General features: G+C 40.9%; 1 pseudogene; it reads left to right on the forward strand.

Moving 5' to 3' along the window:
- The window catches only part of LOC111158613, a 79,225-nt pseudogene that overhangs the window by 2,650 nt on the left and 52,597 nt on the right, over positions 1-23,978 (forward strand).

A 23,978-nucleotide genomic window follows, 5' to 3' on the forward strand; every position in this document is an offset into this window, starting at 1 on the left:
GAACCATGAGAGACTATGGACTCTGAAAAACAATCTGAGGGTTTCGAAGGGGCGGGGGATGGGAGGTTGGGGGATCCAGGTGGTGGGTATTGGAGAGGGCATGGATTGCATGGAGCACTGGGTGTGGTGCAAAAATAATGAATACTGTTACACTGAAAAAATAAAAAATTTAAAAAAAAAAGAATCACATTGATTCTAGTATTGATTATAGTACGGTGGCTTTACTTCATGTGGGGAGCCCAGGAGCCACAGGAGCCAGAGGTAGAGGGCTGAGCACAGCCTTCAGGACAGGTCTGACCGCAGGTGCCTCCATAGCCTGTCCCATGAGCTTCTTATCTGAGACAGTGAAGGAAGCAAGAACAGTACCGTCTTGTAGAAACAAGATGGTGGCCACACACAGACGTTCAAACTTTCTAGGACCCACGCTAAAACCAGGAGGGAAAAAAATGCCAGATGAAGTGAAGTTTATTTGGCTTCTTTAACTCAATATGTATTATCATTCGATATGTAATGAAAATAAAGATTACTGATATATTTTACTTTTTCTTCATACTGTGTTTTCCAAACCCATGTGTATTTTACAATTCTAGCACTTTTCAGTTCCAACTAGCCACATTTCCATTCTGCCGTTGCCACAGATGGCCAGGCGTGACCATAGTACAGTTTTAGCATTATGCCTGGTGCTTAATAACAATTAGCTGTTAGTATTTTTAATTTATTTTATGTTGGCTAGTATATCCTTGCCTGGGTTGATGTTTTAATAACTTTTTATGCCCTTGCAGTGTAAATACTATATATTTTAAAATTTCATCTGCCACCTTTTCCTCTGTGTAAACACACACATGTGCACACATACATTTTAAATGAAAGGGATTTTTATTTGTTTATGTGTTAGTATTTACTTGAAGAGAGAATAAAATGGACTATATTTACATATGCTAATTTGTCAGAATATCAGTGTGGAATTTTCATCACCACTGTAACTATGGGTTAACAATTTAAAATTTGAGACTGTTCAGAAAAACTAGTGTTTCAGCTGGAGGAGGTTTTAGGTCCTCATTTTGAAGACGTGAAGCTATTTGTATAGAGTAACTATAATTGGCCAAAATTTCAGTGGATAAATTTAGCATTTAGATGTTAGTGTGAAAATGGTTTATCCTAGAGGAATTAAAAATGTGCTTCTGTTACTTTTGAAGGAAAATATCAGATAGGTTGTGTTTTTATTCCTCCCATATAGAGAGAAAATATTTTTTCTCATTGCAGGAGGTATTTTTGTCATTGTTAGAAGATCTGTAGCCACTGGTATTAGTCAAGGTAAATAAACACAGAGCTTTCTTTTCTTTTTTTTTTTTTTTACCTTTTTCCTCTCTTTTTTACTGCCTCTTTTTACCAGTCAGGACCTGTCCAACCTAAATCCAAAGGGCTAGTGGAATGTCCAGGAGAATGTCATTTATCCTTCTCTGAAGACTACTCAAGACTACTCAGCCTTAAAGTTTGGGAAACACAAATGCTCTGCTTTGATGCATGCAAATGCAACTTTCTTCCAGAGTAAGAAAAGGAAGGATGTTTGGGTACCATCAACAACAGTGTCTTATTGCTCACAACAGCATGGAAAAGTCCCACTGGGTCCCTGACTTGCCTGTCCTTTCTGTGACTGGACCAGTGGGCTCTTTTTTTTTTTTTTTTTTTTTTTAGTTTTTTTTTTTTTTTTTTCTTTTCAGCATAACAGAATTCATTGTTTATGCACCACACCCAGTGCTCCATGCAATGGAGCCCTCCATAATACCCACCACCTGGCTCCCCCAACCTCCCACCCCCTGCCCCTTCAAAACCCTCAGATTGTTTTTCAGAGTCCATAGTCTCTCATGGTTCATCTCCCCTTCCAATTTCCTTCAACTCCCTTCTCCTCTCCACCTCCCTATGTCCTCCATGTTATTTGTTATGCTCCACAAATAAGTTAAACCATATGATAATTGACTCTCTCTGCTTGACTTATTTCACTCAGCATCATCTCTTCCGGTCCTGTCCATGTTGATACAAAAGTTGGGTGGATGCATAATACTCCATAGTGTATATGGACCACGTCTTCCTTATCCATTCATCCGTTGAAGGGCATCTTGGTTCTTTCCACAGTTTGGCGACCATGGCCATTGCTGCTATAAACATTGGGGTACAGATGGCCCTTCTTTTCACTACATCTGTATCTTTGGGGTAAATACCCAGTAGTGCAAAAGATGGAAGACCAGTCCATGCTCTTGGATCGGAAGAATAAACATTGTTAAAATGTCTATACTGCCTAGAGCAATCTATACTTTTAATGCCATTCCAATCAAAATTCCACCAGTATTTTTCAAAGAGCTGGAGCAAATAATCCTAAAATTTGTATGGAATCAGAAGAGACCCCAAATTGCTAAGGAAATGTTGAAAAAGAAAAACAAAACTGGGGGCATCACGTTACCTGATTTCAAGTTTTACTACAAAGCTGTGATCATCAAGACAGCATGGTACTGGCATAAAAACAGACACATAGACCAGTGGAACAGAGTAGAGAGCCCAGATGTGGACCCTCAACTCTACGGTCAAATGGTCTTCAACAAAGCAGGAAAAAATATACAATGGATAAAAGACAGTCTCTTCAATAAAGGGTGCTGGGAAAATTGGACAGCTATATGTAGAAGAATGAAACTCAACCATTCTCTTACACCGTACACAAAGATAAACTCAAAATGGATAAAAGACCTCAACATGAGACAGGAATCCATCAGAATCCTAGAGGAGAACATAGGCAGTAACCTCTTCGATATCAGCCACAGCAACTTCTTTCAAGATATGTCTCCAAAGGCAGAGGAAACAAAAGCAAAAATGAACTTTTGGGACTTCATCAAGATCAAAAGCTTCTGCACAGCAAAGGAAATAGTCAACAAAACAAAGAGGCAACCCACAGAATGGGAGAAGATATTCACAAATGACAGTACAGACAAAAGGTTGATATCCAGGATCTATAAAGAACTCCTCAAACTCAACACACACAAAACAGATAATCATGTCAAAAAATGGGCAGAAGACATGAACAGACACTTCTCCAATGAAGACATACAAATGGCTATCAGACATGAAAAAATGTTCATCATCACTAGCCATCAGGCAGATTCAAATTAAAACCACATTGAGATACCACCTTACACCAGTTAGAATGGCCAAAATTAGCAAGACAGGAAACAACCTGTGTTGGAGAGGATGTGGAGAAAGGGGAACCCTCTTGCACTGTTGGTGGGAATGCAAGTTGGTGCAGCCACTTTGGAGAACAGTGTGGAGATTCCTTAAGAAATTAAAAATAGAGCTTTCCTATGACCCTGCAATTGGACCAGTGGGCTCTTACTGCAGTTTGGGATTTGCAGTTGAATCAAGATCGTTGGATACTAATGTCTCAGTCAAACTAGCATGTTTAATAATGAATGTTGGCACAGTAGAATGGTTATTGAGTTATTTCTAGCATTGGGTTATTAGAAATAGGATTGATCTAAACTTTCCTGTATGTCTTTTGATGAACAGAATACATACCTATCAGGTATATTCATAGGAATGGGATTGATGGGGTTTAAAACATGCATATGTGCAAATTTACAGATATTTTGAAATAATTTCCCAGGGTGGCTGTACCAATTACACTCTCACCAGAAAAGTGTGGGCATTCCAGTTGGTCCACACAACAATGTCTTGATGTATTGTTCCCAGAATTACAGAGTGATACCTCTCAGTTTATTTTCAAAATCTTATAATTTTAATAAAATTTTTCTCAAGGTATTCAGGGATTTGAAAGTTTATCTTTGAATTTCCTTCTACTTAACCTTATGCCATAACCATGTTATTAAATATTTTCCAGAAAAAGAAAATAATGTTGACACAGTGGGCAGAAGAACAAAGATTCAAACCCTCGTCTTCTCTCCCTTTGTGAGGTGTTGGTTTCTCTGTCCCACCATTCCTCCTAACACATCCTGAGCTGGGGTTGTGCTATTTAAAGCAAGTTGATGTATCTTAGGCTGCAGGCATGCATGTGTGTGTGTGTGTGTGTGTGTGTGTGTGTGTGTGTGTGTACGTACATGTGTGTGCATGTGTGTGTGAGTGTCTGGGGACAGGGATGGTGTGGGAGTTCTCTGGGCTGTTGTAAAGGAAGTCTGAGATCAGGGTGCTAGTGTGTTTGGGTTGTAGTGATGGCCCTCTTTAGAGGTGCGGACAGCTGTCTTCTCTCTGAGTTCTCCTATGGTACAAGAGGCCGGAGGTTCTCTGGAGTCTCTCTTTTTTTTTTTTTTTTAAAGACTTTATTTATTTATTTGACAGACAGAGATCACAGTAGGCAGAGAGGCAGGCAGAGAGAGAGAGAGGAGGAAGCAGGCTCCCCACCGAGCAGAGAGCCCGATGCGGGGCTCGATCCCAGAACCCCGAGATCATGACCTAGAGCCAAAGGCAGAGGCTTAACCCACTGAGCCACCCAGGTGCCCCTAAAGTCTCTTTTATAGGAACACTAACCCCGTTCATGAGGACTCATGTCCTCATCACCTCTCATAGTCCCTCTTCCTAACACCATAACCTTGGGGCTTAAGTTTCAACATATGAATGGGGGAGGGGGACACAAACATTTAGTCCACAGCAGGAGGAGGGCAAGAACTTGAAGGCATAAGTCATGCGTCAACAGAAAAGGAATAACCTATGTCAAGAAATGGTAAGAAAGGTGTTTCCTTAAGTTGCGCCAGACTCTTGGGTTCAGAACTATTCTGGCTTCTATGTGGCTTTGAACTATTTTTATCAGAAATACTACTGGCTCCAAGAAGTAATATAAAAACTTGTCATTTTCATAATCTTCTGGTTCTATTAAATTTACTTAGATATTTTCAAGTGATTCCACTTACTAGGAAGGTATTACTGTATACACTTTTATATGCTGAAATGAACTCGTTACAATGCAAATTGTCTCCAACATACTGCCCGAGCCTTGCCTTATGTTTCCGCGTCTTCTTCCCTAAACTGGGAATAAAAGCTCTCGCCTGTGTAACCAACCGTGTGATTGTGGGAATTAAAAGTCTCAGATGTGACAGGAGGGTAGATTCTTCTCAGGGAGTTCATGAAATTTAAAACTGCAACCACAAGACCATCACCTTGAACAAGGAAGGAAAAAAAAAATCAAAGGAGCTGCCTGGTGAATCTGGTGCGCCCATCTATTAGGGTATTTATTTGGCCTTTGGATTCCTAATTGTGTGTGCAAGACGTGCAAAGACCTGACAGGAGTTTAGGGAAAAGCAATGAAGATGACGAAGGAGCTGCTTGCGCTGATTTATGAAGACATTTTAAATGAATGCAGTATGAATAACTCTCCTAAGTGACGACCAGGGAAAGACATAATAAATGTCCACAAATATCTGTTGGGTGTGAACACTGCAAAGAGAGATAGATGAGGTGCAGAAGGCGCTGATAAGAAATAATGAGACAGAATCGGGAGAGTTTATACGAAAAAAAATTGTCATCCCTTTATTCCCCTGAAAAGAGTCCATCAGTGAAAAGGCTCGATACCGTGACTGGAAGCCCCTCAGACTACAGAGTCCAGGCTGAGGAAACACATTGCTACACATGAGTCCTGGTGAGCTGGGCAGGCTCCCAGTGCGGCTGCAGGGGACCGGAGCAGGGGTGCTCATAAATGCAGTGCACTGTTCACCGCACCTCCTTCTGTGTTCCTGGGAAGAAGTGGGGAGAAGGGCTCTGCTAGGTCAGCCGCTTTGTAGGAGGGGCTGTGTTGAGCACACTCACTTCTCCGACCCAGGGGCACGAGGCACAATATTGAAAGGTCTACGTGTGTTGGCACACGGTGTGCTAACATCATGGTCTTTGCTTTCCCAACCCATGACGTCTCCCATCCTCCTTTGCACCCTGAGATCTGAGACCGTAAGACAGAGAGAAAACCAGGGAAGGGGGGGCAGACCCTGGCATGAGGTCCTCCTCAGTCCCACAAAGTACAGATTCTCTATTCAAAAAGGGGAAGTCAGATGGCTAATGATTAATGAGCCCAGCTGAGGCAAATAACAATTAAGTCTTAATAAGGCCTTAACAATTAGCATTTTAACCATTATTGCATGGGAAGCGAAACATTAGATTAGTTATGCTTGTAGGAAGTCTTTGGCTAAGAATCACTCCACTCTTTTAAGTAATAAAATTATGACTCCGTTCGTTTCTAGCAAGACTTTCAACTGAGGCTCTAGGCTGAGCCCTGGCCACAACCAAAAAAGGAGCCATGTTGCAGGCTGAGAAAGTGGAATTGTTGAAATGCAGCCTCAAGTTCATTTCTAAAATAAATGCATGAGGATTTAAAAAGAAAAGTTAAATGAGTAGCTTATGGGACGGAAGGGTGCACGCCTCATCAGGAATCCTTTCAACATTTTGGGCAAGGAATGTGTGTAGATACCAGATGAAGTCACAATAATTTAGCCATTAGGCATCACTGCCCGAAGGAAATTTTGAACAAGTACGTACATAAGATATATCATTGATCAAATGGTTTAAATGAACCAGGATGAAAATGGGGACTCCCAACTGAATGAGATAATCCCCGGCACATTGCGGAGGTCCTGGATTTTATATTTTTTTTATATTTACCATTTTTATTATTAGTAATGTGTTTCTATTATTTTATCCTGCTGATGGGATTGTCGAATACATACCGGTCAACACTTTTCACTGATAGTTGGCTCTGTGACGGTGGCAGTAAGCTCTGTGAGCTGGAACGAGGAGACCGTTAGAGGTCATCTCAAGCTATGGCGGCTAAGGTATGTCCCCAGGACCCTGTCACGAGCCACCCACGACGCTTTTGGCTACAGCCCATCAATAACTCCCTTGCTCTGCTGCACATTTTCTGCCCGTCTCTCCCCGATTCTCTGCTGGCTATGCGCAGCCAACAACACCCGATTTGGCACCCTCGGATCAGAATTGACTTTCACGCCCATCAGCTTAAAGGAATATTGTGTTAATACGCCTCAGTTTATCTGTTAACAGTCACAAGGACAGGTTAGGAGATAAATACATTTTTTTCAAATTAAAAATGAAAAAAAAAATGAAAGATATTTTAGAATTTGTCATGAAAACAGGAAAACCTAGGAAATCGCTCATCCAGAGTTAATTCCAGGGACAAAGGCTTGAGGAAATTGAAAGGAAACAGGTTCTAACATGGATGACATGAAATAAAAGTGGAACGACATTTAGCCGTTTTCCGTCTGCCCATAATTGATCCTCAGTGATCATCATAATGCTTAACGCTATTGGATACCAATTGCTCTAAAGTCCATATGACACTTATTTTGACCTTTTAAGTCAGGAAACATTTCCCCCACATGCCAGAAGAATTCTAATTTCATTAGAAGTCTTGGAGCAGCATATGCACTAATGCAGAAACTATCCTTTCATTTCCCATGACAGTCTAATTAAAATGAATGACCTACAATTGAATTGAACCATATCTACCTTCCAGTGAGTGATGTGAAATCCTGCTCAGAGCTCGCCAACTGTAATTCAATATCTGGCTATATTTAGGTCTCTGGTGTGACTCTCATTCTGCGTACATGACTAAGTTTATGACATTAATAAACAAAGAGCCTCTTGTTTCTATAGTAATAAGAGGGAAGAATTCATTTCTTAATGCCTTGAAAGTTACCATTCTGATATCTGTGAGTCCTTATCCTCGTCCTTAAATAGATGGATAATCGACTGGTTTGATCCTTCACATTATAAAATTTTCTGGACATAAGATCTTTCTAGTAATGTTTCAAAGTACAGCGATCACAGAGATGTCAGGTTTACTGCAAAAGAAGAAGATGTTCATGCACCATGCTTTTCCCCCGGAAAGTCTTTATGTTCCTGTTATCTTGGTTTTTTTCTTTCCTGTTCTCATCGCTTGGGTAACATTTGCCAAAAATCAAAGCACTTACAGTTCACAAATGCGCATATGGAAACCTTTGCAGTTTACTAAAATATTAACACGTGGGTCATTGGCTTTCAGGTATTATTAATAATGAACAATCAATTCTGTCTTACAAGGTGGTTTTTCTTTTTTTTTTTTTCCTATTAACTTTGCCAGAGTCCTTTGGAGGGAAAAAGAAAAGGAAATGATTGTCAGTTTCTGAAAAACATGGTTTATAACGGAGTATAAGCATTTGTCAGCAATTTTATTATCAGGAAAAATTTTCTGTACAAAGATACTTCACCACGCCAAGGAGAACACCTTCTTGGTTCTACCTCTTCCCAGGCTCTGTATCTTTACAAGAAACATAGGACTGGCTTGTGGTATTTTGAGACTGATTTCATATGCATTTGCAGAGTGGCCATTGAAAACAGTCAGAAAATAGGGGCGCGTGGGGGGCACAGTCGATTGTCGGCTCAGGTCATGATCTCAGGGCCGGCCGTTAGATTGAACCCCACATTACTCTCTGTGCTGGAGAGTTTCTCCCTCCCTCTCCCTCTGTCCCTCCCACTCCTCCTCTAGAATAAATATATAAGTAAAATCAAATAAATAATATATAAATACTTATATATTTATATAAATATTTGTGAGAACATATATATTCACATATAAATATATAGAACTCTAAAATAAATATATAAATATATATTATATTATATATTATATATTATATATTATATTAAATATATATTATATATTATATATAAATATTTTTTGAAAAATAATTTTAAAAACAGTCTTAACATAGAAAGACCATTCCCTAGTTTTGCAGGCAGGTTTTGTGTCCAGCCCCGTGAGGTTATGAGGATAAGGTTTCTGCAATCCAAGAAGGGGCTGAGCGTGAGGAAGGCTGAGGGTCCACATGTGTAAAGGCATCAGGGGAGGACACGGTGTTTGAGGAGAGACCCCTCTGAGTGGCCAAGCCAGGGCTGCCCAGTCCCAGGGGCAGGGCAATGCAGCAGCAGGACACCTGTGTTCAATGCCCGGCACAGGTGCTGCATTTTTCTGCAGTAAATGTGATCTGAATTGTATGTTTTTTGGCCACTCATTTCCACTCCCGGTACCTCACCCATCCTGAGAAACCCTGACCTGGAGAGCTGCAGAGAGGCCAGACCCTTCAGATGCGTCTTCAGAAAGCACCGTGAATGAGCATTTGCTATCTTTGCATTTGCCTTGAAAATTCTATTTTGCTTTTCAAAGGATCCTCAGCTGCTTCTTAGACTTTTGGAAGGGTTCAGAGGAGACTCGGAAACCCCTGGAGTGGCCCTTGGAGTGGCTGATGACCTCCAAGGAAATGCCCCAACCCTCTCGGAGCTTTGGTTCCATGGGTTTTCTTTGTCAAGTGTCAGTGAATGTATTTTCCTGTAAATCAAGCACCCAAGGCCAAATGAGTGACTGAAAGCAGCTGCAGAGGAGCAAGGGTGGGGGGGCTCCATTTTGACACCTGGGTCTAATGGCCCCAGAGCCACTTATCCAGTAAGCCAACCACCTGGTCACGTATCCACACAAAGGAGCTTGTGGAGTGGAGAGGGGCTAAAAGCCAGACCCCTATAATGGATGCAAGGCATTTGCCATTCTTGCTGGTGTAAGACAGAAGTAACAGGAAAGAAAAAGACCATCTTCCTGGATAAAAGATTTTTCCTTTCAAATCTGTGCCGGCCACATGGAGTCTCCTCCACCATGGCCCTTGCTGACGCTGTCCTTCTTGACCAGCTGTCCTCCCTTTCTCAAGTGTCCGCCCGTCTTCTCTCTCCATGTTCTCTAATCAAAGAGCCATTTTCAGGTTGGTTGTCACTCCCCAGACAATAGCAATAATGCACGTTTCTTCTGTATTCACTTTCGCAGCAATGGCTCTTGGGACCTGAATAGGGACTAACGAGGCCTGTCTAAAATCAATGAACTCCAGAGAGGAAGGAAAAACAAAGATTGTCTCTGTCCCCCTGCCAGTCTGGGAACGAACAGAGGTCACATCTCTGCTTTCTGGCAGAAAGGAGGAAACTTTCCTTGGCATCCATCCTCACCACACTATGTCGACTCAGGCGGAAATTCTAAGCAAGAACAGCCCTTGTTTGATGTGGGATACTCGTTCAGAAACAGGTCAGAGAGAGAACCCCAGGACTCACCTGTTGGGAAACAGCGTAAAAAGGAAAAAAGAAGGGAAATACTGAAAGGACCCTAAAGTAGTAGTAAGAAGGATAATAGTGATGACAAATGTGTACTATTGAAATAGTGTGTCTCTGCTCAGCTTCCGCTCAGCCTCGCAGTGCCGTTTAATATGGACAGTGTAAAAAAAATATGGACAGTGTGCATGACAGGAGTAAATAGCTCTCTGCCACGTTTGTCCACTTAAAGTTTAAAAGAAACAATGGCTTCCATGAGGGCCCTGTTTTTAGATTCTGCATACAAGTGACGTAAGGCGGTATTTGTCCTTCCGCGCCTGCCTTATTGTTGTCGCAAATGGCAGGATTTCCTTCTTTTTTAAGGTCATGATATTCTCTTGTGTGTGTGTATGGTGGTTGCTAAGAATGGGAGATGTTGGTCAAAGGGCATGAGGCTTCAGTTATCAAACGGATAAGCTCTGGCAATCGAACGTACGGCACAATGACTGTGGGGAACAATATTGTGTTGTGCCCTTGAAATTTGCTAAGAGGACAGATCTGAAATGTTCTCACCACAAAGAGAAAATCCTATGTGAGGCGACAAATGTATTAATTAGCTTGATCGTAGTAATCATTTCACGACCTATGTGTATATGAAACATACCATTTTACACCTTAAAAATGTACCTAGGGAGGCTGGGGAAGCAGAAAGGGTTGGCATCTGGGTACCGAAGTGGTGGTGCCAGCACGACCTTGGCCGAGTAAGGAGCAAGGACTAAGACAAGGCCGGGAGGTAGTCACATTAGAAAGGATTTCTTACACAAAGCCAGAGAACCTTCCAGCTGCTCTGTGTCCTGGGAGGGCCCTAGGACGTTTCAGCCCCGGAAGCAAGAAAGCTCACCAGGGGGGCCTGTGTGTGTGTTTGTGGACCACCTCAGCATCCGCTGTCCTGTGGGCCAGCTCGAGAGCAGAACGTGAGCTCCCCAGCACCTGTGGGGGTGTCAGGAATCTGAAATGGCAGATGCCAGTGGGCAACAAGGGGATCTGTGGCCCAGGTGACAGACAAGGGAGGCACAAGTGAGAGGCAGATGGACAGCCAGGAAGGTATTGCTTGACCTGACAAGAGAGAGACCGTACAGAGCACGTGAGCAGTTACCACAAAGACAAATAATGAGGTAGACAAGTTAGGACATCTTGCTCCCTCTGCCCTCTCAGGTTCTCTGACTGGAGCGGCCACCAGTTAGCCTGACAGAAGACAAACAGGAGAAAAACAAAGAGATTACCAACACGTGCACTGTGCATACACAAGGACGCACTCAGAGATGAGTAGTCCCGTGGGGGATTAGAGCGTGACAACACATTTGTAGAGCAGTGACAAGACAAAGGGAAAGAAGCTTGAGTTCCTAGAGCAGCAAATTATAGGGAAACCAGTGTCTGGGGACCTAGTTTAGTGCGGTTTGCTGTGTAGACTCCTCTGTGCCATCTCTGGGCTGATCAGGACCTAAAGATGTCTCCAGCAGTTAATATCTGTCCTTCCTGGTAGAGAAGGAGAGACGGGGACACCTTACAAATTTATAGGGGAGAACAGAGAGCTTTTCTTCTATCTGTTTCTTCTCAGTTCTGTTCAGCTTAAAATAATCATTCTGCCAAAGTGGCATGTTTTGGAGTGATAGACTCTGTTACCCTACAATGGGAAGTAAGTTCCACCAAAGATTAAGGAGTATCAGGTGTTGGTAAAGAGTTCAGGAGCCCAGTGTGCAGGAACATTCTGTGACATTTTTTTTAAATTAAACTGAATTAAAAGGAATTTCTTTTTTTTTTTTTTATCTGAGCATAGTTGACACACGATGTTACATTAGCTTCAGGCAGAACATCGTCTTGAAAGTAAAGAACACACTTGAGTCTTGTATCTCCTGACACAAAGAAGGAAGGGCACTGCTCTCGGTATATGGCTCTTTGGTTTGGGAACCAGGTAGTCTGAACCCAGAAATACTATTCCAACCCATTATCAGGTGCTGGGGAAGATTGTTGTTTTGAGAAGGGCCTGGAACCTTGATAACTTTGAAGCAGGTTCAACATGAGTTACACCAACCCTCCTGCTTGAGCCGTACCAAATAGCAGATCCTGCTGGAGTAGAGGTACTTGTAGTCATAAGAGTGCTTTGTAGACCACTACTTAGCCTCAGTGAGAGGGCTGCAGTGTAGACCTCCAGGGTCTTGGAGGCTGATCTACTTTCTGCAGTGGAGAACCTGTGGTTTCTGGATACAGTGGAGGAAGTGACATGAGCAGCGACTCCAGAAGTCCTGTCCTGGGGGGATAGGGGTGACAGGTACAGCCGTATCCTTACTAAGCTGTGCTGTGGCATGTTTGTGTTTCTGGCTGTGGAGACTCTAATGCTCTGGAAAACTCCATGGACTATCCAATATTTGTGTTGCCAAATTCAAATTTGGCAGTTCCTTTACAGCTTACACCATCACAGTTGGTATCTATTGCAAAGAATCAAAACACTGAACAATGGTAATGATGACCCCAGCTCTGTTACCACGGGAGTTTTCTAGGGGTGCGGGAACACAAGATGTTCCAGGATTGGGTCAAAGTTTGCTGGTGAGTTAGAAATCATATCATGCACTGCCCTCATTTTTCCCACTAAGGAGTGAGTCTCCCAGAGAGATTTACTGCTTGCTCGAGTTCACATGAGTACGCAGAGTCTTATTAAAAGAACCCATATCTCCTGATGCCCAAGCCGGGGTCCCCTCAGTTCAGGTGCTCTTTCTTTGCCTCTGTAAACACACAGACTGAAATGACTTTCCCCTGTTCATTTTATTAACCTCCCGAGACCAAATTTGATATTATCCAAATGGAGGTCATTCCCCTTGTGTCTGAAAAATAATGGTGTTGCATGTTTCTTGGTGGCTATCGAACTCTATGGATTACTTGTACAATATGATGAAGGACTTTTAAAATGTTGCAGTAATGATAATTGGGTCAAGGATATATCAAGGAGTTAATCGGAAGGGTTTATTAATTAGCATATCTCCCGCGGAGCCGTTGCAACTGATTAATAACTGCGTAGTGTGGAAAGGAACGTGAAGTTTAAAAATCAATGACCCAATAGACACCACTGTGTCTTCCAGATCAATTGCGCCAAAGCTTTTTTAGAGAAATCTCAGATTATTAATCATCAGCCCAATAGCCCTTTGTACAAGCTGACCAAGGTAATGTGTGCATAGGGGAAAATAGCTTGAATCTCCCTAGGAAATGTCCTGCGAATTTATTTATGTTAGAGAGTAAGTCTTCTGTTCCAATTGAAATAGCTGCACTGTTTAATTTTAGTTTTAAATAGCAACAGCAATTAGTCCACTAAAAGAACTAATTGCTTGCAAATTTTCATATTTAAACACAAAGCCGTTTTTTGAAATGACAGCACTGAACATTTCAAAGTCTAGGCAAACAATGATTTTTAAAACTATTGAGTTATGCATAATTTCATAAGATTTTTCACTAATTGTAGAACAGGAATGCAGTGGCCTCAAAAATTTTGAGGAAAGATTAAAAGTCATTATCACTTTGTAAATCATTTATTTTTGTAAGTAAGAGGACATTCTAAAGAGTGTGATTATAATCATTGCCTATGTTAAACAACATATTCCTATTAACAAACACATCACTCTGGGTGTGCATGCTAACTCACAACAGACTGATAATGTAATCTACTTCTGAAGATCATCATTATTTTCAGAGCTGCAAAGTGATAGACTTGTTTTTTTCTCTCCTTTTAAACCCACTTCACAACCACCCCTTCTTCTTTTGAAAGTACCTCAGGTGATTAGTTCACAGAAATAGAGTGGATGACCATCCACAGTACTTGCTTTCACAGGCTTGCCGAAATTATAGAATTCTCAAAATTAAAATGGGCCTTTTGGGGTGGAAAGCTGTTCCTAGAAGGCCCTCCCTTCTCCTTAATCTTTTTTTTTAAGATTTTATTTATTTATTTGAAATACAGAGAGAGAGAGAGCACAGCATGGGGAGTAGCAGAGGGAGAGGGAGAAGCAGGCTCCCCGCTGAGCAGGAAGCCTGACATGGGGCTCGATCCCAGGACCCCAAGATCATGATCCAAGCCAAAGGCAGACGCTTCACCAACTGATCCACACAGGTTTCCCCCCACCCTTCTCCTTAATCTTATTTCAGAGCTTATGACCAAGGACTTTGGAGTGAGCCAGACTGAGAAGAGGTGACCTTGGATAAATTCCATATTCTTTTCAGCATCAGGCTCCTCACCCATAAAATGATGGAACACTGTATCCATCTCGTCTAGTTATTGTCAGGATTAAATAAGATAAGCGGGGCACCTGGGTAGCTCAGTGGGTTAAAGCCTCTGCCTTCGGCTCAGGTCATGATCCCAAGGTCCTGGGATCGAGCCCCGCGTCGGGCTCTCTGCTTAGCGGGGAGCCTGCTTCCCCCTCTCTCTCCGCCTGCCGCTCTGCCTACTTGTGATCTCTGTCTGTCAAATGAATAAATGAAATCTTTTTAAAAAATTAAATAAATAAATAAATAAGATAAGCATATAGTGTGATTAATAAAAATGTGCTCAGTTTTTGTATTAATATTTTATGATCATGAGTAAAATGACTATACATTACAGAAATTAGACACAGGAAAGGTATTTTGTGAACCCTTACTCTGTGGTAAAGGCAAAGCAAGGAAACCAAGAAAAGAACTGCTAACAAGACATAGTTAGAAGGGGCCTCTAGACAGAGCAAGGATGATGTGCTCCTTCCCTTCCTGAGATTCAGGGTGTCTGGGCATAGATAAAGTGTATTAGGAAGTGAAGTGAAAAAAAAAGACACTTTATCTACTCCACCATTTTGTCAAAGACTGCTTCTAGTTTAATTCGGTAGCTATTTTTAAATTATGGTGACCATAGGGAAGATTAAATAAAAGATTGAGTCGATTAATATACAGCCAAAACGTGGAAGAAACCCAGTGTCCATCTATAGAGGTATAGATAAGCAAAATGAAATACATAGAGAGGGAATATTAATCCCTTATCAGATATATGAATTGCAAGAATTTTTCCCCATTCTTTGGGTTACCTTGTTACTCTGTTGATTTTGTCTTTTAAAGCAAAAATTTTTTAACTTTTCATGGTGTTCAATTTGTCAATTTTTTTTTTTTTTTTTTTTTTTTTTTTTGTGGTGTTGGCCAGATCCAGTGTCATGACGCTTTAGCCCTAGTTAAGCGTTTTCTTTTCACAATTGACGAAAACAAGAAGCAACCAAATCCAGCGTTGGGAAACTTTTGCCCTATATATTCTTCTAAGAGTTTTATGGTTTTAGCTCTTTTTTTTTTTTTTTAATATTTTATTTATTTATTTGACAGAGATCACAAGTAGGCAGAGAGGCAGAGAAAGAGAGAGAGAGAGAGAGAGAGAGAGAGAGAAGCAGGCTTCCTGCTGAGCAGAGAGCCCGATGCGGGACTCGATCCCAGGACCCTGAGATCATGACCTGAGCCGAAGGCAGCGGCTTAACCCACTGAGCCACCCAGGCGCCCCTGGTTTTAGCTCTTATGTTTAGGTCTTAGATACCTTTTTTTAATCATTTTTGATTCATTTTAAGTTAACTTTTGTATTTGGTGTGAGGTAAGAATCCAACTTCAATTATTTTTATTTGTCAAAAACCACCTGACCACAGATGAGGATTTATTTCTTGGGTCCCTGTTCTGTCAGATTACCTTGTGTATCTGCCTTGATGCCAGGACCACACTATCTTGATTTCTATAGTAATCAAAAATCAAATTACTGGAATAATTTTTGAAGTCAGAAAGTATGAGTCCTCTAGCTTTGTTCTTTTCTTTTATTTTAAGATTTATTTATCCATTTTAGAGAGAGAAAAAGGGGGGCATGAGCAAGGGGTGGAGCAGAGGGAAAGAATTGCCAAGGGCAGAGTCCTTCTCAGCTCTCCATCTCACAACCAGAGTTCATGACCCGAGACGAAATCAAGACTCAGGCACTCTTGATTGAGCCACCCAGGCACCCCTGTTCTTCTTTTTTAAGATTGTTTTGGCTGCTTGGGATCCCTCGTAATTCCCTATGAATTTTAGAATGGGTTTTTCTATTTCTTCAAAAAATGTCATGAGATTCTGATAGAGATTGCATTGAACGGGCAGATTGCCTTAGGTAGTATCAACATCTTGACAATACAGAGTCTTCCAGTCTGTGATGGATGTGTTTTTCCTTATTTCTCTCTTCCCTAACGTCTCTCACTGGTCTTCTGTAGTTTGCACTGTAGTCCTCCAGCTCCTTGGCTAATTTCTAAGTATCTTCTCCTTTTTGATGCTATTATAATTTGAATTGTTTCATAATTTCTCTTTTGGGTTGTTTATAGTCAGTGTTTAGAAATGCAGCTGAACTGCATGTTGAGCTTGAATCCTGTACTTTTGAATTCACTTATCCGTTCCTAATGGTGTTTGAGGAGTCTTCAATGTTTTCTAGGGATAGGATCATGCCGTGTGTAAAAAGAGATAGTTTTACTTCTTCTCTCCAATTTGGACACCTTTAATTTCCTTTTCTTGTTCTGGCCAGAACTATGTTGAAAAGAAGAGGGAAAAGTTTGTTTCCTCGTCTTGTTCCTGACCTTGGAGGAAAAGCTTCTAATCTTTCACCATTGATACAGTGTTTGCTGTGGATTTTTCACATAGGCAGAGAAAGGTCTCTCAAACAGGATAAGAATTTATGCAAGTGTAAAAACATCTATTAGGTCTGGAGACTAGAGAGCACTGAATAAATTGAGAAATTTGATGTTCAAAAATGTAGGAAGAATGCAGCTAGACACAATGAGACTTTAAAGGTAGTTAAGATGAAAACGTTGGATAATAAAGGACAGTAGTATCTCATACTGTGGGGGGTGGCTGCTAACCTGACCTCTAGGCCCATGGTTTTCAACCGCGCACATGCAAAATAAGGCAGAGTTTTTCACGCATTTTCATTTTGAGGTTTTGAAACAAACATTACTTTGATAAGAAGAAATCAACAAAGTTTTTAGGGCAGTGAAAGGTATGAAATTCTGTAGGCCAAAAGGTACTCGTGCTAAAATGATTATAAGCTATATGAGAAAGTCCAAAAATTCACCTCTAATAGAGCACAAGTAAAAATTAGATGGCGTGGGTAGGGGAATAGAAATTTCAAGCAGACCTGATTAAATTATAAGAGCAATTTTAATAAACTGTACATATGGGCCAATGGTTAAAACAATTTTAATAAACTATACAATGGGCCAATGGTTAAAACTAGCAGAGCATTCTGACAACTTGGAGTTCTGGAACCTGAATTCTCAGGGTATCCGGCCACCTGAAGAAAACTGGACGAAAGCACAGAATTTCAGGTGACACAATATCTTCATCTCAGAAACATGAAAATTAACACTGCAAGTTTTAAAAACCTGTATTACTTTATGATTTTGTACAAATCAGTTTGCCAGAGATTCTTTTCACCTCTCCTAAATCAGAGATCCCAGAGTATAAAATAAGGATTTCTACTTCAAAAGAACAAGTTGGTTTTAGAGAACCCATGGATGAAGGAACTCTGCTCCAAATTTAGAAATCACCATCATCTTCCTACAGGTAAATTTACTCGACTCTTTATATTCTGGTGAAAAGTGATGCTATCAACCTACCAAGATAGATTTAAGGCTGTCCTCCAGTTTATCATCTCCCCAGCCTCATCCCATCAAAGGGGCCATTACTTCCTTTCATTCTATAAGCAAGAGAGTCCTGGGTTTACTCTCTCCTCTCCCCAAGTCAAACATACTATTTTAATGGTAATTTATTTCAGCCGTAACCATTTGTTGGGGACTGAGTACCTTCCCCAGCAGCCACTTATCACATTTCTGCCACAGTTAATGTCTTTTAAAAGTCATGATGCCCTTGTTAGGAAACTCCTGTTATTTGGACTATAACAGGAATGTGGCCAGGAAGATGAAGCAGCTTAAAATGGGAGCATATGAAGAAGGGTAAAGGAAATGAGGTTTTTAGCCTGGAGAACAGAGGGCCAGGAAGCAGCGGATGGGAAGCTGGAAAGGGAGGAGATGTGGTAGTTGTCGCCAAGCATTTTTAAAAAGTCGCATGAAAGAGTTATCAATCTGTGAGTCCAAAGAAGCATATCTGAAACTAATTGTGAGGCTGTTGCAAAAAGGATTTTGATTTTATGCCAGGAAAGCCATCCATCAGAGCAAGCAAAAGGGGAGGAGGGATCAGAGAACTTTAGCAGGGGAGGTATTCAGAGGCTTGGTAATCACCCAGGAACATTATTTTGAATGGAATTCTAGCAGTCAAAGAGTGTTGGGCTAGAAGACCTTAAAAGCCCATGTGATGGAGATCTCTATGATTCTCTGCATTACATTGTCTCTATGTACTTGTCCTTCTGTGATGGATATATTTGGGTTTTTCCTGAGCACGTTAAGAAGAGAGTGAGTTTTGTGAGCCAGTAACACTCAGGAACATTAATATTCTCTTTGGCAGTAGATTTATGTTGAATAAAAGTGCCTTGATGCTAACGGAGAGAATGTGTGCTTTCCAGTCTGGTACATACAGAGAGCTCATTAGTTCTAAATTTAGATGTAAGCCTCAGTGTTGGAGGGACTCCAAGTTTGACTAATACATCTGAACGTGTCCTTGTTAGAAAAAAAAAAATGATGGAGAATTCTATTTTTCTACTTTGGGGGGGGTGGAGAGGGAAAAACACATGCTCTTTCATATCAGCTAATTCCATCTTCTCACAATTACTGAGTAGGTGTGCCCATCTAATGATGCTAAATGCACAGTAGGTATGCAACTGATGCTTTTAGTTTGATAGAATAGTGCTTCCTTGGCAGAGGCAAACCAGTTCACAAAGTCTTAAGAGCATCTTGATTTAAATCAACAGCTGTACATTTTTTCATGGCCAGCTTCCCCAGAATGAGGCAGTGGCCAATGACAAGATGTCATTTTTTATTTCAACAAAGCTTTATTGAACACCTACCAGGTTTTAAGATAAGAAGGCAGAGGTAAGCAGGTGGCTGCTTTTAAATTTCTACTCTCAAGGAACACAATCTTGACAGGAATGAATTTCAAAAGTAACAGACATGTCACTACCCCTGCTCAAAAAGCCTGTTATTTAGCATAAATTCTCACATTGCTCCTAAAAGCATAGTGTTCAAAATTCTGTAAACTACACTGCCTAAAAGCATTCACTAACTTTAAAGAAAACAGTTCATTGCAGAATATACTTTCCCAAGTATTTCCTCTCCATTAATATCACAATATATTATAAAAATAATTTGTCACAAGTTTTGTATATTTTTATTGATTATAAATAATGTTACATATAACTTTTAAATAGTTTAAAATATTTAGTTAATTTTTTTAAGATTTTATTTATTTATTTGACAGAGAGAAAGATCACAAGTAGTCAGAGAGGCAGACAGAGAGAGAGGCTCCCTGCTGAGCAGAGAGCCCGACATGGGGCTCGATCCCAGGACCCTGCGATCATGACCTGAGCTGAAGGCAGACGCTTTAACCCACTGAGCCACCCAGGTGCCCCTAAAATTTTTATTTAAAAAAAATTTACTCATAGGGAATCCCAAGACTCCACAGTGTCCTCATCTCAGTCCACCTGCAGGTTCTCCCTTCGTTGTTATCAACAGGTGGAAAATGACCCCATCAGACTTATCACTAGGAAAAGTGGTGAAGTGAGAGACCCACAGTACTTCCGCCTGGAGAACCAGCTGGAGCACCCTCTGGTCAGGAGTCATTGGGTACAACGACAGAGAGCTGACGCTATGATCTAAGTAACAGTGGACGATGAATAAAAAATGTGATCTTGTCATTGGCCACCGACACGTCACTATCAAACATTCACTCTGCTTCCTTCCTCCCGGTGTTTCCTTAATAGTTCCACGGGAAATGGCTTGCCCTCAGAGGAGAACCTACTTGACAAGCCTGCACTGACAAACACTTGCTCACATTATGCTCACTCAAAATGCACTGGTGGCCGTGTTTTAGATGTTATTAATATGTTCGGAAGAAGACGGACATGGTGGTGATTAGGAACCACCACAGTAAGTCGGGAATGGAAATGATACCTAGAGAAGGGTTTGAGGAAGAAAACATTTATGCATAGTATTTTTTCCTCAAAAAAAAAAAAAAATCCACCAGGAGTTCATCAGCATCATCAATTACCAGATAAAATTAATACCTATGGACTGTTCACCAAACAGTATCAGAATCTACACTCTTCCCAAGCTCATATGGGACATTCACCAAGAGAGGCCACAATCTGGGCCATGAACATTCCTTCACAGATTCAGAAAAGCAGAACCTACACAATGTCTGCTCTTAGACCACAACACTATTAAACCAGAAATCAGTAACAGCAATATATCTGGAAAAACCCAAAATACATAGAGATTAAACAACACGCTTCTCAATAACACATGGGTCAAAGAAAGAAATCACAAGAGAAAATAAAAAGTATTTTGAACTAAACGGAAATTAAAACACAATTTATCAAAATTTGTGGAAAGCAATGACTAGAGGAAAATTTAAAGCATTGAATGCACATATTAGAAAAGAAGAGAGATATAAAATCAGTAACCTAAATTTACATTTAGGAAACCAGAAAAAGCAGAGCTAATTAAATCCACAGTAAGCAGAAAAAGAAATAATATGAATTAGAGCAGAAATCAATGAAATCGAAAGACAATGAATAAAACCAAAACCTGGTTCTTTGAAAACACAATAAAACTGATATAGATCTAACCAGGCTAACTAAGAAAAGAAAAAAAGAGAGTACACAAATCACTAATGTCACAAATGAAAAGGGAGACATCACTGTAGATGGGACTGTAGGTCCCACTAACAGCTAAAAGGATAATAAAGGAATATTATGAACAACTCTTTGACCGCAAATTTGATGACCTAGTTGATATGGATCAATTCCTTGGGGACACCTGGGTGGCTCAGTCAGTTAAGCAACTGCCTCATGCTCAGGTCATGATCCCGGGGTCCTGGGATCAAGTCCCCCATAGGGCTCCCTGCTCAGCGGGGAGCCTGCTTCTCCCTCTGCTCTTCACCCTGCTTGTGTTCCCTCTCTGTGTCTCTCAAATAAATGAAATCTTAGAAAGAAAGAAAGAAAGAGAGAGAGAGAGAGAAAGAAATGGACCAATTCCTTGAAAGACCCAATCTTCCAAAACTCAAAGAAGAAACAGACAATCTGAAAAGTCTTATCTATTAAATCGATAGTAATATCAGTAGATAATAGATTAAATATCTGTCAAAGAAATTCAATCAATAATTAATAAATCCTCCAAAACAGGAAGCTAAGTGCAGATGGGCTTACTGGTGAATTCTACCAAATATTTAAGGGAAAAGCAAACCCATTCTCTAGAGTTGTTATCAGAGGATAGACGCAGAGAGAAAATATCAAACTCATTACCAAAATCAAAGATATTAAAGAAAGAAAACTATAGTCCAAAATCTCTCATGACCATACACGTGAAAATCCTCAACAAAATGTTATCAGATTGACTCCAACAGTGTATAAAAAGAATAAGACACTATAGCCAAGTGGGATTTATTGAAATATGCAAGGCTGATTCAAACCTTGAAAAACCAGTTATTAGAATGAACAAAATCCATAACACAGACAACACCCATCGCTGCTAAGTTGGGGTGAGGATGTGGCGAGACAGGAACTCTCATTTCTTGCTGGTGGGAATGCAAAAAACTGCAGCCGCGTTGGGAGACAGGTTGGTGGGTTGCGACTACACGTGCTCTTTCCACATAATCCAGCAATTACGCTCCTTGGAATTCATCCAAAAGAGTTGAAAACTTATGTCCACACAAAAACCCACACACGGATGTTTATAGAAGGTTTATTCATAATCCCCAAAACTTAGAAGCAGCAAAGATGTCCTTCAGAAGATGGAATACTATTCAGCACTAAAAAGAAATGAGCCACCAAGCCATGAGAAGACATGACGTAAACTTTCAACTACGTGAAAGAAGCTGATCTGGAAGGGGTACATACTGCATGTTTCCAAGTCCAGAACGTTCTGGAAAAGGTAAAACTGGGCAGGCAGTAAAAAGAGCAATGGTTGGCAGGGTTGAGGGAAGGCGGGTGATGAGTAGGCAGAGGGTTTTTAGCGCACTGGAAATACTTTGCCTGATATTATGATAAATCCCTGTCATTATACCTTTGCCCAACCCCCTACAATGTGCAACACCAAGAATGAACCCTAATCCCTAATGCAACCTTCAATTTTGCTGTGAACTTAGAACTGCTCTTAAAAAAAAAACTTAATTCTTTAAATATTTTAAACAAAAATACACCCAGCTGTATATCCACCCTGAAGCTTTGTCAAGTCTCAGCATTAACGACATTTGCTTTGGCTAGGATGTTAAATAATAAATCGGTAAGTGTTGAATATTGGGGGGGGGGGGTGGAAACCCATGTGGAATTTTGATAGGATGTCATCGAACTGATGATCTTCCTAACTCTTCCTTTCTATCACAGAAGCAGGGATAGTGAACAGTTCTGACCTGTTCCTAATCATAAAGCAGATGAATTAGGAGTTTCACATATACATAATATTTACCAGTCTGGCATGCCCATATTGAGGGGTATTGTGCAAAAGTAGCTGTCTTCCAAGCGTCAAGAAGCATGGGGGTTGAGATTCTGCAGTCAAATGCTCTACCCCTGAGCTATACCCCCAAGGGGTTGAGATTCTGCTCTACTCACAAGCTGAAAAGTTAGCTAGCTTCAACTCCATAGATGCTGACAGAAGACAGAAGCTTTCTGGATCCCAAAGGGTTTTTCAAGATGGTCTTTCTGAAGCAAGATTCCAAAGACCTCATGTGGCTCTGATAATACATATTATGCCCTTATTTTACAAAACAATCTGGATTGCTATAAAATTACAGATTCAAAGTTTTGCCTTTTCTTTCCAGGTTTTAAAATAGTACTTCATTATTTTCTTGGTCGGGTTTTGTCAGCCTGATTTTTACCTTTGTCGTTGGTCCCTCTTTATCTCTGAAGCATTTAAATGACCATCAGAGAATTTATTCTTCAATTTCCTTTTAATGTGCTCTTATGCAGATTTTTTTTCAGTTCTCTTTAGTATTCTATAGGCCATTTCAATCAGATAACTTTCACCTTTTTGAAACAGTGGTTTTCAAAGTATGCCCTCCAGAAGGATTCAGCGTGGCTGAGATGAAAGTTCTTGGCCCCGACACCAGACCTGCTGAATCAGAAACCGAGGCTCTGGTGGTCGCTGTGGCAGGTGATTCTGATGCCTTGTCAATTCAAAACCCACTATTTGAAAAGGCATCATCTTATTTTCCTCAAATATTACCTCACTTCCTTTTTTTTTCCAGCTTTACTGAGAGATAAATGACAAAGTTGCATATATTTAAGGTGTAGAATGTGATGAGCTGAGATGTGTTCTTCTCACACAGAGAAGCAGTAACCATAAGCAAATCAGTTAACACAGCCCTAAGAGAAGGACACAGTGCCGTTTGCGACAGCATGGACGATCTGGAGGGCTCTACGTGAGTGAATAAATGAAACACAGAAAGACAAACACTCTGTGACCTCCCTTGTATGTGGAATCTAAAAGTGGATGGGGCACCTGGGGGCTCAGTCTGTTAAGTGTCTGACTCAGGTCATGGTCTTGAGGTCCTGAGATGGAGCCCCACTTCGCAGCTCCAAGCACAATGCAGAGTCTGCATGCTCCCCCCCCCACCCCCTGCTTGGTCTCGTTTTCTCTCAAATAAATCAAGTCATAAACAGATAGGGAGGAAGGAAGGAAGGAAGGAAGGAAGGAAGGAAGGAAGGAAGGAAGGAAGGA

The sequence above is a fragment of the Enhydra lutris genome, unplaced genomic scaffold (assembly GCF_002288905.1).
Source record: "Enhydra lutris kenyoni isolate GAN:26980312 unplaced genomic scaffold, ASM228890v2 scaffoldscaffold61, whole genome shotgun sequence".
NCBI lineage: Eukaryota > Metazoa > Chordata > Mammalia > Carnivora > Mustelidae > Enhydra > Enhydra lutris.